Source organism: Spinacia oleracea, chromosome 3 (assembly GCF_020520425.1).
Source record: "Spinacia oleracea cultivar Varoflay chromosome 3, BTI_SOV_V1, whole genome shotgun sequence".
Taxonomy (NCBI): domain Eukaryota; kingdom Viridiplantae; phylum Streptophyta; class Magnoliopsida; order Caryophyllales; family Amaranthaceae; genus Spinacia; species Spinacia oleracea.
Genome location: NC_079489.1, coordinates 107,919,059 through 107,935,191, shown reverse-complemented (window position 1 = coordinate 107,935,191; position 16,133 = coordinate 107,919,059). Strand labels below are relative to the sequence as shown.

The 16,133-nt window shown below is 38.8% G+C and overlaps 1 non-coding gene across 1 annotated transcript; it reads right to left on the bottom strand.

Annotated features, from left to right (window-relative positions):
* Window positions 1–1,729: 1,729 nt before the first annotated feature.
* LOC130470922 (small nucleolar RNA R71) lies at window positions 1,730–1,836 on the bottom strand. Its single transcript, XR_008931637.1, has one exon. It is a non-coding gene; the product is annotated as a small nucleolar RNA R71 (small nucleolar RNA).
* Between the last annotated feature and the right edge of the window lie 14,297 nt (window positions 1,837–16,133).

Here is a 16,133-nt window from a genome sequence, read left to right as displayed (position 1 = left end):
ATTATGAGAAATTGGTCTTTTTAAGATCCGTTTCATGTTGATTTAGGCCACTACTCGAGCCCGAGGAAGTTCGGGACATTTATCGTCGACTTTCGGGAGCCCTAGATTTCTATGGTTGAGCCCCGAGAGTTAGACTCGGTGATATGGGCGAAGGATGTTGAAGATTGCAAATCGCCCTGAGAGATGAGGGCGAAATGCGACCATCGGGCGGAATTAAATAACAATTGCAGCCATCAACACGCGCCCGATCGGGCGCAGATCGCCCAGTCCGCATCGGGCGCCCATCAGGAGGCAAATACTGACTCTTCGCAAACCGCCCGATCGGGCGGAATTTGGCCCATCGAGCACCTCTGCAGCTTCTTCGCGTGGTTTCTTTTCCGTTTTTAAGCTTTACTTTAGGAAAACTATATAAGTTAACCTTGTTTATTTTTGGAGGACACCTTTTATTTTAGTTTTGAACCTTAGTTTATTTCCTTAGCTTATTATTCTCTCAAATTTGTTCCAACACTTAGTTTTATTTTCAATCAAAAATTCAAGCTTTCATTATTCATTGTTCCTCAATTAGGTATTGCTTCTTGTTCTAATTTAGTTTATTTCTTTAATAATGTTTTCTATTATGTTAATTGCTTTGTTATTTATTATCATGAGTGAGTAGTTTAATTTCTAGGGTTTAGGGGATCCATGAATGCATGATTGGGACTATACGTGGACATGATATTTGGTTGATTGATTATAATTTCTATAGCTTATTATTATTGCTCGTCAATTCTGTTCGACCGGACTATTTTGATTTAAGTTTGATTAACCTTAGATTATGCGCCAAGAGGTATAAATTTGATGTTTTTGGTCTGTGGCTATTAGATAGGAATTATTTCTAGTACGTAGCGAGAGCCCGCTAGTTGTTCTATCCTAAGGAATTCATAAGATTCGAGAGATGCATGATTTTCTAGTTATGATTGTTAATTGATTGTTATTGTCCATTGTCCAATCCCGGTCTGTGTTTATGGTGAACCGCTGCCCTAGATTCCCTTAATATTGTTATATTCCAGTTTGATTATTTGCCTTAGCTTAATATACAAACCAATCCAACTCTTTGTTTGTTACTTCTCAAGGGACTCCCGTTCCTTAAGATCGGATCTCACGACTGTTTTCTAGTTTTTGCTTGTTTATGCCCAGGACTGTCCATACCAGCGATCTGACTTCATTCGATCCTTAACCTGAACGGACCTTTCGTAGACGGCGTAGATTCGTTAAATAGTTGAGAGACTATCCTGACTCTGAATCCGACCGTCTGATTAGCAACCTATTCCATACAGATTCAGAGATGGGTGACCAAGCACCACCACCGCCACCCCCACTTGTGCCAAGACTTACAGACTATTCTAAACCAAGTCTGTCTATGCTTCCCAAGGCAATCATGTCGTCCATTGCGGTCGAGAATTTCAAGATCGAACTCCAGCTGATAAACATGATCGAGAGACACCAATTCGGTGGGGAAAAGGGTGAAGATCCTAATCTCCATATTAAGTCTTTCATTCAGTATTGTGCCACCATTAAGCAGAAGAATTTAACACCGGAGCAGACTATGGAGATACTCTTTCCATTTTCATTGAGTGGGAAGGCAAAGCTATGGATTAACAGTCTCAACCGCGCAGCTATGAAAATCACCGATCGGAATTCCTTGGCCCTTGCATTCTATGTTAAATATTTCCCACCTGAGAAGACAGCTCGTCTGAGGGGTCAGATATTAGGTATCTCTCAACAAGCAGATGAGAGTTTGTTCGAAGTTTGGGAGAGATTCAAGGACTTGCAAAGAGAGTGCCCGCATCATGGTTTGGATGACTGGTTCCTGGTTCAGCAGTTCTATAATGGTATGGGTAATGAGTTTAGGTGTCTTTTGGATTCAGCTGCCAGTGGGAGATTTATGCAACTGGAGGTGCCTAGAGCTTTAGAGGTGATTGAGGAGATAGCCATCCATAGTGCCCAATATGGGAATCCTAGAGGTTTTGCCGATCGTGGTGTTAAGCATGAGATGAACTCTATTGAACAGCTTACTGCTCAGCTAACTGCCCTACATCACAAGCTGGATAATATGCAAAATGCATCTTCCCAAGCCACCCAACAAGCTAGTGTCGCCGCAATGAGTGCTCAGTTGTCCAATGTCTGTAATAGTTGTGGGATGCAAGGTAATTATGCCCCAGAATGTAGGAGCTCTATTGAACAATGCAATGCATTCCAGGCCTACAAGAAGAACAATCCGTACTCTAACTCATACAATGAGGGGTATAAAAACAACCCCCTATTATCATATAGGAGTACTAATGTTCAGAACCCCCACCAGATTCAACACCCTCCACCACCACAACAACCTTACCAACCACCACCACAGCAGCCCTACCAACCGCGAAGTAACTACAACCCGCAGCCTAGTGGACCACCTGGCTTTCCTCCACAGCCTCAACCCACACAGCCTGATCCCATGCTTGTTGAGATGCGGAATATGATGTTAGAATTGCAGAAGTCTCTGAGCGAAAAGGATGCCAAAATCGATGCCCTCACTGCTCATAACAAGATCATGGATAAACAGTTGGCACAAATGGCTACTACTCTCGCAGAGAGACCCAAGGGTCAACTCCCTTCACAGCCTGTGACCAGAGAGTCTGTAAATGCTGTCACTTTGCGGAGTGGATATGAGTATGATGGGCCGCCTATGACTATAGAGGAAGAGGTTGAAGTATCTGTCAGTGGTGTTGTGCCAAGAGAAAGTGAGAAGGTGGTCAAGGAGAAGGAAGCTGACACAAGGGTTGAGAAGAAAGTTGAGATACAAGTTCCACCTATCAAACTTCCCTTCCCTTATCGTCAGCTAAAGAACAAGCTAGACAAGCAGTTTGGTAATTTCTTAGAAGTGGTAAAGAATCTGCAGGTAACGGTCCCTTTCACTGAATTAATTACTCAAGTACCTGCATATGCTAAATACATGAAAGACATCTTGACTAGGAAGAGAGCATTTAGTGAGGTGGAGACTAATGCATTTACTGAAGAGTGCAGTGCCATACTACAAAATAAGTCTCCACCCAAGTTGAAGGACCCCGGGAGTTTCTCTATCCCGTATAATATTGGCAACCTTTTTATTGACCCCGGGAGTTTCTCTATCCCGTGTAATATTGACAACTCTTCGGAGAAAGTGCGTATTTCAAATTGTTTTGCAGATGGAGGTGACCGGAGTGTGAACCCCTTAACATGGGTTCGAAAGAAGGCACGGGTTGATGATGCTGCGACCCAAAAGGTCGAAAGTTCTGTAAACGGTGGGCACCGTATTCATGATCGGGGTCGTGGTCTGTCACTTCCCGCACCACATAGCTCATCCAAGGCAATCGATGTGACACCAGATGGCACCATCTTTGGTGCCCCCATTCGATGAGCTGTCGTGGCTCTCATCCCTTTCCTGTCGATTGTCTGCGCATAAACGGAGATTGTGTAATGGGAACATTGCATCAATCTAATAGGGGATAAGTATTTCATTATCCATTTATTGCTTTCCGTAGTACACTTTCTGATTTCATTTTGTGTGTTTTAGTATACCTTTTGATCAAGTGTGTGATTCAGTGTAGCCTTTGGTATTGGAGAGGCGAGATGAGGGTATTTTACGGTTTTGGTGTTTAATGTTATGCAGGTCTAAGGCTCAAAGTTCGAAAAAAGTTGAATCAAAGCAAACCGGAGCAACCTGCATTTTGCCCGACCCGGATCGGGCGAGGAGCGCCCGATTGGGCGCGTGTCGATGCAAAGAAAAGTTTGGCAAATCGCCCGACCGGGCGACGGAGGCCCGATCGACACAAATGGCGAGTGGAATGCCCGATCGCGCGAAATTCTGCCCGATCGGGCGGTTGATGATGACGTTGTGGAATACTCAAGGAAGGGTTCTGGGCTGAAAAAAATTCAACAAAAAGGGCATTGCATTTCGCCCGATCCGGATCGGGCGCGCACAGAACAAAAGAATTTGTTCAAAAATCGCCCGATCGGGCAGCGATATGTAAGCACGGGCACTTCCTTTTCCTTCACTTCCTCTTCATCTTCAACCTTACTTTCTCTCTCTTCCTCCATTAAACTTCAACCTCCAAAAACTTCCAACCACCATATCTCCCTCAAATCTCCACCAAATTCAACAATATTTTCACCAAAATCATCCTCTCGCCATCCTCTACAACCTATACCCAACCGATTTCAGTTTGCTCCAATCTCCACAAAACCCCCAAATTCACCCAAAAAGCTCAAAAAACCTCAAAAAAATTCAGATTTTCCACCATGGCTAACCGACCAAAGAGGAATTGCACGAAGCAACCAAGGAATCAGCATGAAGCTTCAACGAGCCGAGCTCGGGAGCCGACACCACCACCTCTGCCGCCCCAATTTGAGCCCGACTGGGATTTTCCGGATATTATTTTCGTTTCGGAGGAGCAACGAGCACGTTTCATCCACCTCAAACTAAGGGAGGTAATCCCTACTCGCTTTATTTGCCAAAAATCTTTACATGAAATGGGTATTGAAAGTGATGTCAAACGGGACTTTATTGGTGTTGGAATTAGAAATATGTATAGCATGCTGCGTCTTAAATTTAGACGGTTAACTTTGGAATTTTTGAGCTCTTTCAACTTGCGTAAAGATGGTTATCGAACTGTGTCTTCGGTTCAATTTTGCTTGATGAACCGAACTGTTACTATGAGTTTAGCTGATTTTGGTAGGCTTTTTGGGTTGTCTACCGCATCTAGTAGGAAACCTGGGGGAGCCCATAATAACTGTGAAATGTGGGGAAAGCTTACGGGTAATGCCAATCCCGGTGGTATGCAACATTTGCATGCTTCCAAGATACAACACCCGGTCCCTATTGTCTTCTACAGGTTTCTGGGGTTTACGATTTTTGGGAGGGAGGAGACTCAAAACATCAGGAGTATAGAGCTTGAGATTCTTGGTGGCTTTGTTTTAGAAGGGGAGAATAGTTATAAAATGAACCTTGCCCACCATATGGCTTCTCAATTCTATTCCATAGCCACCACCACCCATACTCCTCGCATTACCATTGGTGGGTTGATCACCCACATAGCCATGGCCACGGTTAACTTCACTGAGGCTAACTAGACTCCAGTTCTGGGTAGCAACCTACTTGACTTGGCTTACTTTGCTGGACTCCGTCGACTACAGGGTGAGCACGGGTTGTTTAGGCCGGGAGCCATGTATTGGATGTTTGAGGGGAATAGGTTTTTCACCTTGCCTGACCCTCAAGGCCGCACTAGTTTCAGATCCGGTCAAGCTCATTACTTATATGTTGGATTTAAGCAAGAGAAACAACCTGACCCCCAGCCCCAGCCAGAGCCCCACCAGTACCAGCCAGAGCCTCGCACCTACTTTAGGAGGGGGCGTCGAGGGGATGAGGGGAGGCCTCAGGGTGGCCCGACATTAGGGGAGGAGCAGGGGTCCATTCATGAGCGGTTGAGCAGACTTCAGCTCGGTTTCCATGAGTTCGCAGCTGATCACCAGAGGACCATGTTCCCGTTCTACGATCAGTATGCCAGGCAGGGCTACATTGCCCCAGATTATGAGCACCCTTCCTGGTTTACCTATCCCGCGGAGGGATATGGAGCTCCTGGTTCTATGGGCACCTTCACACCTACCCAGTACGGAGGGTTTGGAGCAGATCTTAGCGGGCATGGTGGCAGAAATGATGGTGATGATGATGATGATGATGGCCAAGGCCGTCACTGATGCTGAGGAGATCGAGATGGTTCGATACCCCTTGAGCCAATGAGGACATTGTCTGATTTAGCTTGGGGGGGTGTTTCACTCACTTATACATATTAGGTATGTTTTCTTATTATTTTTGCTTTTACTTATTTTTGTGTGTTTATTTTGGTGTGTTTATTGCTTTTTAGAGTAGTTTATTGCTTTGAAAAAAAAAAATTACAAAAATACGTTCCGATGAATACAATATCATGCTTCCCTGTGCCCCTTGAGCGAAAATTGTTTTGATTCTTGGTATCTGATGATGAGCAATGTAGATGTGTTAGCCATGATTTGATATTCGATTACTTTGATGCCTTAACATGAGTCAACTCCGACTAACTATTTGTGGACTTGGTGCTTGACTAGTTGACTTGGTTAGGATGTGTGATAGCTTCCTGGTGTGTCATTGATTTTGAGTATTGGTTTACAACTGTTAGTAGTGTTTTATGACTCATATACATGCACATTGTGGAGGACGAAGGCATTTTTTCTATTTAGGTAGCCTTCAGATGAATATAGATAAATTTGTTCCCTCTTTTTATACCCATGTTGTGCTTGTGCCTTTTATTCGGTGACTAACCACATTACAAACCCGTGAATTCCCCATTGGTTACTAGTCCCAAGCCTAGCTTGGGGGAGCTTATAGTAGTGAGGTGATGGAGTTGTAGTGTGGTGTATTTTTCTGGGCATTTTGAGTGTGGAAAAAGGAGTTCGTCTCATCATGGTTGTTGTTGAAAATGAGTTGAAAATGGAAGAGATGAAAGAACAAAATAAATGTGAAGGTTGCTAAAAAGAAAAAAGTAAAAAAAAATAGATGGAAAAAGAAAAGAAAGAGAAAGAAATCTATTACTCTCATAAAAAGTTCAAAGCATTGTTTCAATCAAGTTTTGCAAAATCATTATTCTTAGGAGTGATTGGTTTTAATTGTTAAAAAGGCAAGAAAGTATGGTGTTGGTGTTTGTTGTTTCATCATGTGTTGGGTGGGAGGTTTATGGTCATCATCTTTTGGTTGATCATGGTTATTTAGGATTCATGCTCCCCAAAGCCAAGGCTTTAAAGCTCACATTATACCCAAATTTACCGCACCCTTACCTAAGCCTAACATTGTTAGGTTATGATACATATGACAAAACATAAATCATTCGGAAAAACCATAAAGCCAGGAAACATATTATTCACACATAATCATTTAGCATAATTCAGATGCATACACTTTGTTGCGTGCCCTCCCTAGCTGCGCCCGAACCGAACAAGAACAAGTCTTTAGGACTCCAAGTGTTGTCCCTCCGTAGATAGTCCACAGCACGTCCGGATCCGCCTTAAGCTTGAACAACTAGAATCGCCCTTAAGGTATTATAGATTTCGGCTAAATAGGGGCAAGAGAGTGGCTGATTTTACTTGAAAATCGTACCTTTGAATACTTCAATTGTGTCTATAAATTATGACCCTAGGCACCTATTTATAGAGGTATGGAAAAGGAACTGGAATCCTACTAGGATACGAATTAATTAAACTAGAATCCTAGTAGAACTCTTATTTAATTAATTTATCCTTTTAGGATTAGGAATTTAATCATATATCGAATCCTGATAACTTTAGGATTCGTATAGCACGTACACGAGCATCGCACGAGCACCGCACACTCGCGCAGGCCTTGCGGCCCACGCTGAGCGCACAGCGCTCGGCCCATGCTGTTGCCTATATTTATATTTTCGATACGATCCATATTTTCGTTTCCGGTAATATCATCGTTTCCGGAGTATTCATTTCTTCCTTGTGACGATCTCAGCTCCCACTGAAACCAAGATCTGTCGATTCCGAATATCCATAGATGGAGTATTTAATTCCATTAAATACTTGATCCGTTTACGTACTATTTGTGTGACCCTACGGGTTCAGTCAAGAGTAAGCTGTGGATTAATATCATTAATTCCACTTGAACTGAAGCGGCCTCTAGCTAGGCATTCAGCTCACTTGATCTCACTGAATTATTAACTTGTTAATTAATACTGAACCGCATTTATTAGACTTAATCTTACATGCATACTTGGACCAAGGGCATTATTTCCTTCAGTCTCCCACTTGTCCTTAGGGACAAGTGTGCATTTCCTAATTCCTTTGTCGCTCGATGCTTGCTCTTGAACATAAGGTAAGAGTTGTCATCCTTATTATGTCCAGAGGTGTTTCTCGGTTTCAGAGTTCAACTGATCAAATAAACAGATAATCATAGCCTATGATTCATCCGAGCACGGCCATGCATTTCACAGTTTCTAGCTCTTCGAGTGGCCTTGTACAACTTTTAAGCATCTCATCCCGATTTATGGGAGGACAATCCCAATCTTGTGATCTTGAGATTAGACTTCGTTTGATAGGTGATTACCTGAGCGTTGCCTTTATAGCCTCCTTTTATTGTGCGACGGTTGGTCAACGTCAAAGTAACCAGTTCTCAAACAAGTAATCTCAAATCACTCAGGTATTGAGGATTTAATGTCTAATAATTTTAATGAAATTTACTTATGACAGATTTTCATCTCTTACAGTAAAGTTTCATAGTTCTGTCTGATACTAGTCTTCCCAAAGTAAGTATCTATGCAAATGATTACGACATTGCCATGTCCACATAGTTCAAGAAACAGAACTACTAGTCATCTTGCATTCTAGTCGTCTAACGTTTTCTATGCGTCCATTTTTATAGAAAACTCCGACCAGGGACCATTTTCAACTTTTGACATTCAAGTTCACTTGATAGAAATTTCTTAGACACAGGACTGGTCCTGACAGTCTATCTTGAATATATCGTCAAATTGAAGGGACTCATCATTTAATACTAAACCAAGATTAAATGGAATATGAAAATACATTTCATATATGATAAATGTTTCAACCCCAGTGTTTTACAACCATGGGCCTCAAACCCATCTTTAAAACATTTCATGGAATTTAAAGCTATGCTTGATTTCCAGTGCTACAACGTGAGTGTTGCTTCTCACTTGTTGCATAGGTTTAGTTATCACGCTTTGCCAATCTTAACATCCTTTTCATCGAATGTTCTTCGAGATATGATGATAAGATCTTTTGAGTATGTTTATTTTGTGATATAGTCTTTCTTGCTACATTAGTGGTTCTACGCATTTTGCAATGAACACTAGTAGAAAAACGCTTATTTGCATCCCCGCATTTGCCACGCCATTTTGAACATGTGACGCAAATGACAAATTTTAGCATAAAATTTAGTCATTTGCGTCGCAGCTTTGTTAAATTGCGAGGCAAATGACTCTAGGATTCCCCCCAGAGTCATTTGCATCGCAGATTAACAAAGCTGCGAGGCAAATAACTCAATCAAGTGCGTCTCACATTTGTTAATCTGCGAGGCAAATGACTCTGGGAGCATCCTAGAGTCATTTGCCTCGCAGATTAACAAATGTGCGACGCAGATGTGTTAGAATTAATTTTTTTTTTTTTCAAATTTGCGCTCACTTAATATTTTCAAGCAATTCACTATCCTCGCTTAGGTTGCTCGAAACCACTGCTACTCCCCAAGGAAACCCATAAACCAACGCATCTACTCTGGAAACCCACGAACCAACGCTGTTCCCACCGGCGGCTTCACCGGCTTCAATTCGACGCTTCGCTGTCCTTGCTTCACTGCCGTCTCTGCCTTGCGTTGGCTGTCCTTCCTGCTTCACCCTCGCTCCTCACTGAGCTGTTTCACCCTCGCTCCCTGTTTAGAGCCGCCGTCCACGGCAATCGTCCACGGCACGGCAGCCTCCCACGCCGCCGCCCTCTCCGCCCCCCTTGTTTACTTTCTTCTCTCATCTCTTAGGTATTGAATTTTAATTTAGATATTTAGTTGAATTTTAATTGTGCATTTTAATTTTAATTGTGTATATTATGATTGAATTTTAATTATGCATTCTAATTGAATTATAATTGTTGATATTATTTGTTGAATTTTAATTGGGTACATTTTAGGATTTAGGTTTTGTTGAATTTTAATTGGGTACATTTTAGGATTTAGGTTTTGTTGCAAGCTTCATTTTCTAGACTTTCTTTATAAAATCCGGTAGCTAAAACCTACACGATTTTCAGGTGGTTAGATAGGATATTTATGGATATGTACTTTTCAAGGAAATTAATCCATTATCTGAAGAACTACAGATGAAAATATGTTTTAGTAAATATCTTAGTTATGGTGCAAAGATTTATGTGCCTGTTAGTCTTGGGCTGTGTAATGAAAATTGAGGCCTTCTTAATCTGTGGTTCATATAGTAGGAAGAAAAGTAAACTCAATGCAATCATCTTTTTATTGTTAATTGAGGGCGAAGATGCCCCTCTTCCTAATTCATTGACCATCTATGTGATTCAGTGATTTACTACAAGAATTGTCAATGCTTGTGCAGGCTGTACATTGTCTTTTCGTGACGGTTCACAGCACGTGTATGATGGATGCATTATAGCTCTCCATGCTCCAGATGCCATAAGAATATTAGGAAAAGAAGCAACATATGACGAAGTGAGAATACTGGGTGCTTTTCAATATGTCAACAGATTCGTTTTTTTTCTTTTTCTTTTTTGGAGTATATCTTGGTTGTCTTAACTATATCTTGGTTGTCTTTAAGAAGTTATTGACAAGATAGCTTCAAACTAGGGATTTCCTGCTATGGGTTTCTGAAATTACATTTGAATATTTTGTATTGTAATATCAATTTCTTATTCTCCTTGACACATTTTCATCACTCATTAGTCTGTTGTACTAGAGAGGGTCGCTACGTCATAAAAACAAGCATGAATATCCATTACATATTAATCAACATGTAATCTTGTCAAAGTTCTTTTTCATCTATCGTGAACAAAATTCAAAAGCTGCATATTGGCAGACGGCTATTATACCAAGGAGTACTATCGCCTTCTCCCACCTGACTTGTAAAATATTGATTGTAAATGTTAAAGCTATTGCATTTTTGTTTCACTTTTTTCTGAACTGTATGCTTGCAGTGATATATTTCTTCACCGTGATACAAGTTTCATGCCTCAAGAGTCAAGACCCTGCTTTATGGAGTGCATGGAATTTTCTTGGTAGCACCGATGGTAAAGTGTGCTTAACATACTGGCTAAATGTGCTGCAGGTACATGCTCTATCCAAATTAGTTAAAATTCTAGCAGATAATTTTTAAGATTCTACGATATAAAATTGCTCAATTGGTCAGTTTTGAACCTCTGTATTTTACTGCTAAATAATTTCTTATATTGTGGCTGTGCGACGTGTGTACCTCAGAACTGTGCAGATCAGAACTGTGCAGATCAGTGCACAGAACTGGTCAGTCTGATCAGTTCTGTGCACTGATCTGCATAGCTCAGATCAGAACTGTGCAGATCACTGCACAGAACTGGTAAGTTCTGATCAGTTCTGTGCATTGATCTGCACAGTTCTGATCTGAGTTGTGCACATAACTGATCAGAACTGACCAGTTCTGTGCATTGATCTGCATAACTCAGATCAGTTCTGTGCAGATCAGTGGACATAACTGGTCAGAATTCAGAACTGACCAGTTCTTTATTTTTTTTAAAAATCCTGCTTTTGAAGGTAATTAATTTTGATGATTTTCCAAACTGCAGTAAATATGTCCTAGAACGACCCAAGTAGCCTTAAATGTGAAATAATAGATTGTAAAGAGCCTTAGAAAGTTGTAAATATGCATATTAAACGTGTAATAAGTTTGAAAACATTCCTTAGGTTCTTTAGTTAAAAGTTTGAGTTCGAAAACTTCATTTTTGCGTAAATATTTCCTAGAACGACCCAATTAGCCTTAAATCTGAAATAATAGATTGTAAAGAGATTTAGAAAGTTGTAAATATGCATATTAAACGTGTAATAAGTTTGAAAACATTCCTTAGGGTCTTTAGTTAAAAGTTGGGTTCGAAAACGCCATTTTTGCCCAAATATGACCTAGAACGACCCAAGTAGCCTTAAATGTGAAATAATAGATTGTAAAGAGCCTTAGAAAGTTGTAAATATGCATATTAAACGTGTAATAAGTTTGAAAACATTCCTTAGGTTCTTTAGTTAAAAGTTTGAGTTCGAAAACTACATTTTTGCGTAAATATGTCGTAGAACGACCCAATTAGCCTTAAATCAGAAATAATAGATTGTAAAGAGATTTAGAAAGTTGTAAATATGCATATTAAACGTGTAATAAGTTTGAAAACATTCCTTAGGTTCTTTAGTTCAAAGTTGGGTTCGAAAACTTCATTTTTGCCTAAAAATGACCTAGAACGACCCAATTAGCCTTAAATGTGAAATAATAGATTGTAAAGAGCCTTAGAAAGTTATAACTATGCATATGAGACGTGTAATAAGTTTGAAAACATTCCTTAGGTTCTTTAGTTCAAAGTTGGGTTCGAAAACATCATTTTTGCCTAAAAATGACCTAGAACGACTCAATTAGCCTTAAATGTGAAATAATAGATTGTAAAGAGCCTTAGAAAGTTATAACTATGCATAGGAGACGTGTAATAAGTTTGAAAGCATTCCTTAGGTTCTTTAGTTCAAAGTGAGTTCGAAAACATCATTTTTGCCTAAAAATGACCTAGAACGACTCAATTAGCCTTAAATGTGAAATAATAGATTGTAAAGGGCCTTAGAAAGTTGTAAATAAGCATATTAAACGTAGAATAAGTTTGAAAACATTCCTTAGGTTCTTTGGTTCAAAGTTGGGTTCGAAAACATCATTTTTGCCTAAAAATGACCTAGAACGACCCAATTAGCCTTAAATGTGAAATAATAGATTGTAAAGAGCCTTAGAAAGTTGTAAATAAGCATATTAAACGTAGAATAAGTTTGAAAACATTCCTTAGGTTCTTTGGTTCAAAGTTGGGTTCGAAAACATCATTTTTGCCTAAAAATGACCTAAAACGACCCAATTAGCCTTAAATGTGAAATAATAGATTGTAAAGAGCCTTAGAAAGTTGTAAATAAGCATATTAAACGTAGAATAAGTTTGAAAACATTCCTTAGGTTCTTTGGTTCAAAGTTGGGTTCGAAAACATCATTTTTGCCTAAAAATGACCTAGAACGACCCAATTAGCCTTAAATGTGAAATAATAGATTGTAAAGAGCCTTAGAAAGTTATAACTATGCATATGAGACGTGTAATAAGTTTGAAAACATTCCTTAGGTTCTTTAGTTCAAAGTTGGGTTCGAAAACATCATTTTTGCCTAAAAATGACCTAGAACGACTCAATTAGCCTTAAATGTGGCTACTACGTATATAATTGCATTTACATGTGTAAACAAAGTATATAATTGCACTTACATGTAAAATATTCTTTGCATTTACATGTGTAAACAAAGTATATATAATTGCATATTTTATCGAATGTGTAGTGCTTTTCGGAGTTACAAGAGACTAGGTGGACAATCTAAGGGAACTAAATTAACATGGATTCCAGCACAGGTATAATTAGTTTATTATTTACCTAAGAAGCAAGTTTTTCAAAATTATAACATACAATGTGATAGAAATTTTCCTTGTGTTATTTTTTTTAATGCATTTAGTGTGCTCAACAATCGGGATCACTAGATTGTGGCTACTACGTCATGCGTTTTATGTACGACATAATAATGAATCATGGTAATAGTCAAGATCTTACTAAGGTATGTTCTCATAAACTACGTACTTTATATAATAAATTGAAGTACACAAAACTATTATATTGATCAATCGTTGATAAATTGAATTATTTACACTTTTTTAGGATTTTTCAAGAACATTGCCTTATTCACCGGAGGAGATTAATGAGGTGAAAGATTTTTGGGCAGATTACTTCATGAAAAATGTCGAATATTTAGCTTAATTTGTGATATGAACTTGATCTCTAGCTAGCTAGCTACGTACCTTTGTTGTAATAATTATATGTTTGTTGTAACATGTACGTTGGTTGATCTATGACGAATTTAATTGCCTTTTATTGGGAACGTTAATTACGTTGTAAACTTTTGTGACAGGTATTATTTATAAATGTATTCCCGGTATTGGGAATGAAGCGTCTAATTTCAAAGACGATCATGTCGGAATTTCCAACTAAAATATTAAAAAACGAATTTTTTTTTTAAAAAAATAAGTCATTTGCAACACACGTTAGCTCAATGTGCGAGGCAAATGACTTAATTTTTTGGCGCTAAAATTGTCATTTGCGTCGCACATTAAGCTAATGTTCGTGGCAAATGACTTTTTTTTAGCGCCTAAAAGTCATTTGTGTCGCACATTTAGCTAATGTGCGTGGCAAATGACTTTTCAACATGGTGCCTGAAAAGTCATTTGCCACGCACATTAGCTAAATGTGCGACGCAAATGACTCTTATTTGCGTCGCACATTTAGCTAATGTGCGTGGCAAATGACTTTTCAACATGGTGCCTGAAAAGTTATTTGCCACGCACATTTGCTAATTGTGCGACGCAAATAAGGGTCATTTGCGTCGCACAAATGTGCGACGCAAATGACTTTTAGTCATTTGCGTCGAGAGCTTTTGCCACGCACGATGTGCTACACAAATATGCTTAAAAGTGCGATGCAAATGACCCTTTTTCCACTAGTGGAAGAACCATTAAGTCAACAGACATGTGATCTTCCCATGTTCAATGAAGAACTCATATAAACAACTCTCTTTTATTGCTTCTTAGGCAATAAGTACTTTTACTTCAACTGTTTAGGTTGCTACTGATGCGTTGTTTGGATTTACTTATCCAAGCAGTTCACAGATATGTGGAAGACTTTCCATCTGTATCTTAGAACATAGAAATTAATATTTAATTTCCCTCACAACAACTCATGGTCTCCAATCCATGTTGCCATTTCAAAACACGATGCTCTATAGCTCGTCCTTGCCAATGGTTAACTCCAAAGGGATCTTGCTTGATCCTTTACAAGTGTTTATGCGTGTAGCATCAATATTTAGCATATCTTTATTTCCTTGAATCAAGAACTATTCCTATGTACCTTTTCAAGTACCATAAGTATTCTTGATCTCAATCTAGTTGATCTTCACTTAGATCAATAGAGATTGGTATATGTTCGTCATGCCTAAAGTCATACGATACGTTTTTGGCGATCCTTATATTATATCATACATGATAATTTTTTTGCAGAATAATTCCCAATTGAATTCTATTCATGTAACTTTAGCTCATCTAGTTTCAGTAGATGCTAAATCAAGCTAAATTCTTTGACATATAATATAGGTTAAGAATCTTACTTAGATCCTTTGATGTTTAACTTAGTAAATGCTTATACATAGTCCAAACATTCTTTACTTAGATTTATTCACATGGGTCGAATATCTCCAATGGAGTCTTTCGTGTTTGATTTAGTAAATGCCATTACTTAATCCAAAACATTAATATAAGATCTTTGTAAATAGATCTTAATACCCAGTATGTACTAAGTTTCGCCTTGGTCCATCATTGATGAATAATTTCAAATCTAATCATTAGCATTTGAATGTTATTTCACAATAGAGAGATATGTGTGTGATACACATAGGACCAATTAAGTTTTTATGTACTCCCACTAAACTTCTTATACATCTATAAGAATCATGTACATTTTATGAAACTAAAATTCTTATTAGCTTCACTAAAATACAGTTCCAATTCCCAATTGCTTGCTTAAATCTGTACTTATATTTCATAAGTTAGTATTCCTTTTCAAGCATTTATTTGGATCCACAAATCCTATGACATGGCATGTACATAGTTTTCTTCCAACATTTGATTGAGGAATACGTTTTGTCATCCAATTGCCATATGTACCAATATGCAATCATTGCTTGAATTATAGACTTAAGCATTACGATTTTGCATGAGGCTTCAACACAATCTACGTCGTGAATTTGCTTGTAACCTTTAGCAACTAATCTAGCTTTGTGTGTGAACAAAGTTCCATGTTTGATGGTTTTTATCCTTAAAGCAAACTTGCAACCAATAGGTGTGAAACTATTCTTGCAAATCAACAAAATTTCAATTTTGTCATCAAAACATTGAGTATGTTTTATGGCTTCTAACCATTTAAAACATTTGAGTCTATATATGGCCTCTAACCTTTTTAGGGAATCTGGGTTTCGTCATAGCTTTCTCACAGGTCACAAACTGACGATAATAGTTTAACTACAAGTTGTAGGTTTCTTCACTATCTAATAGAAGAATCGCATAGCTTCAGTGACCCGAACTCCATGTTTCTTCACTTGTAAAGTCTTCTAAGATATGTCTATTCTTTAAAGCCACTTCTAAAGTCCTTAAAGAATACATGTTCGGATTTTCTAAAGAACTTCGAAAAGCCTCCTGAATGTCCGTTTATGTTTG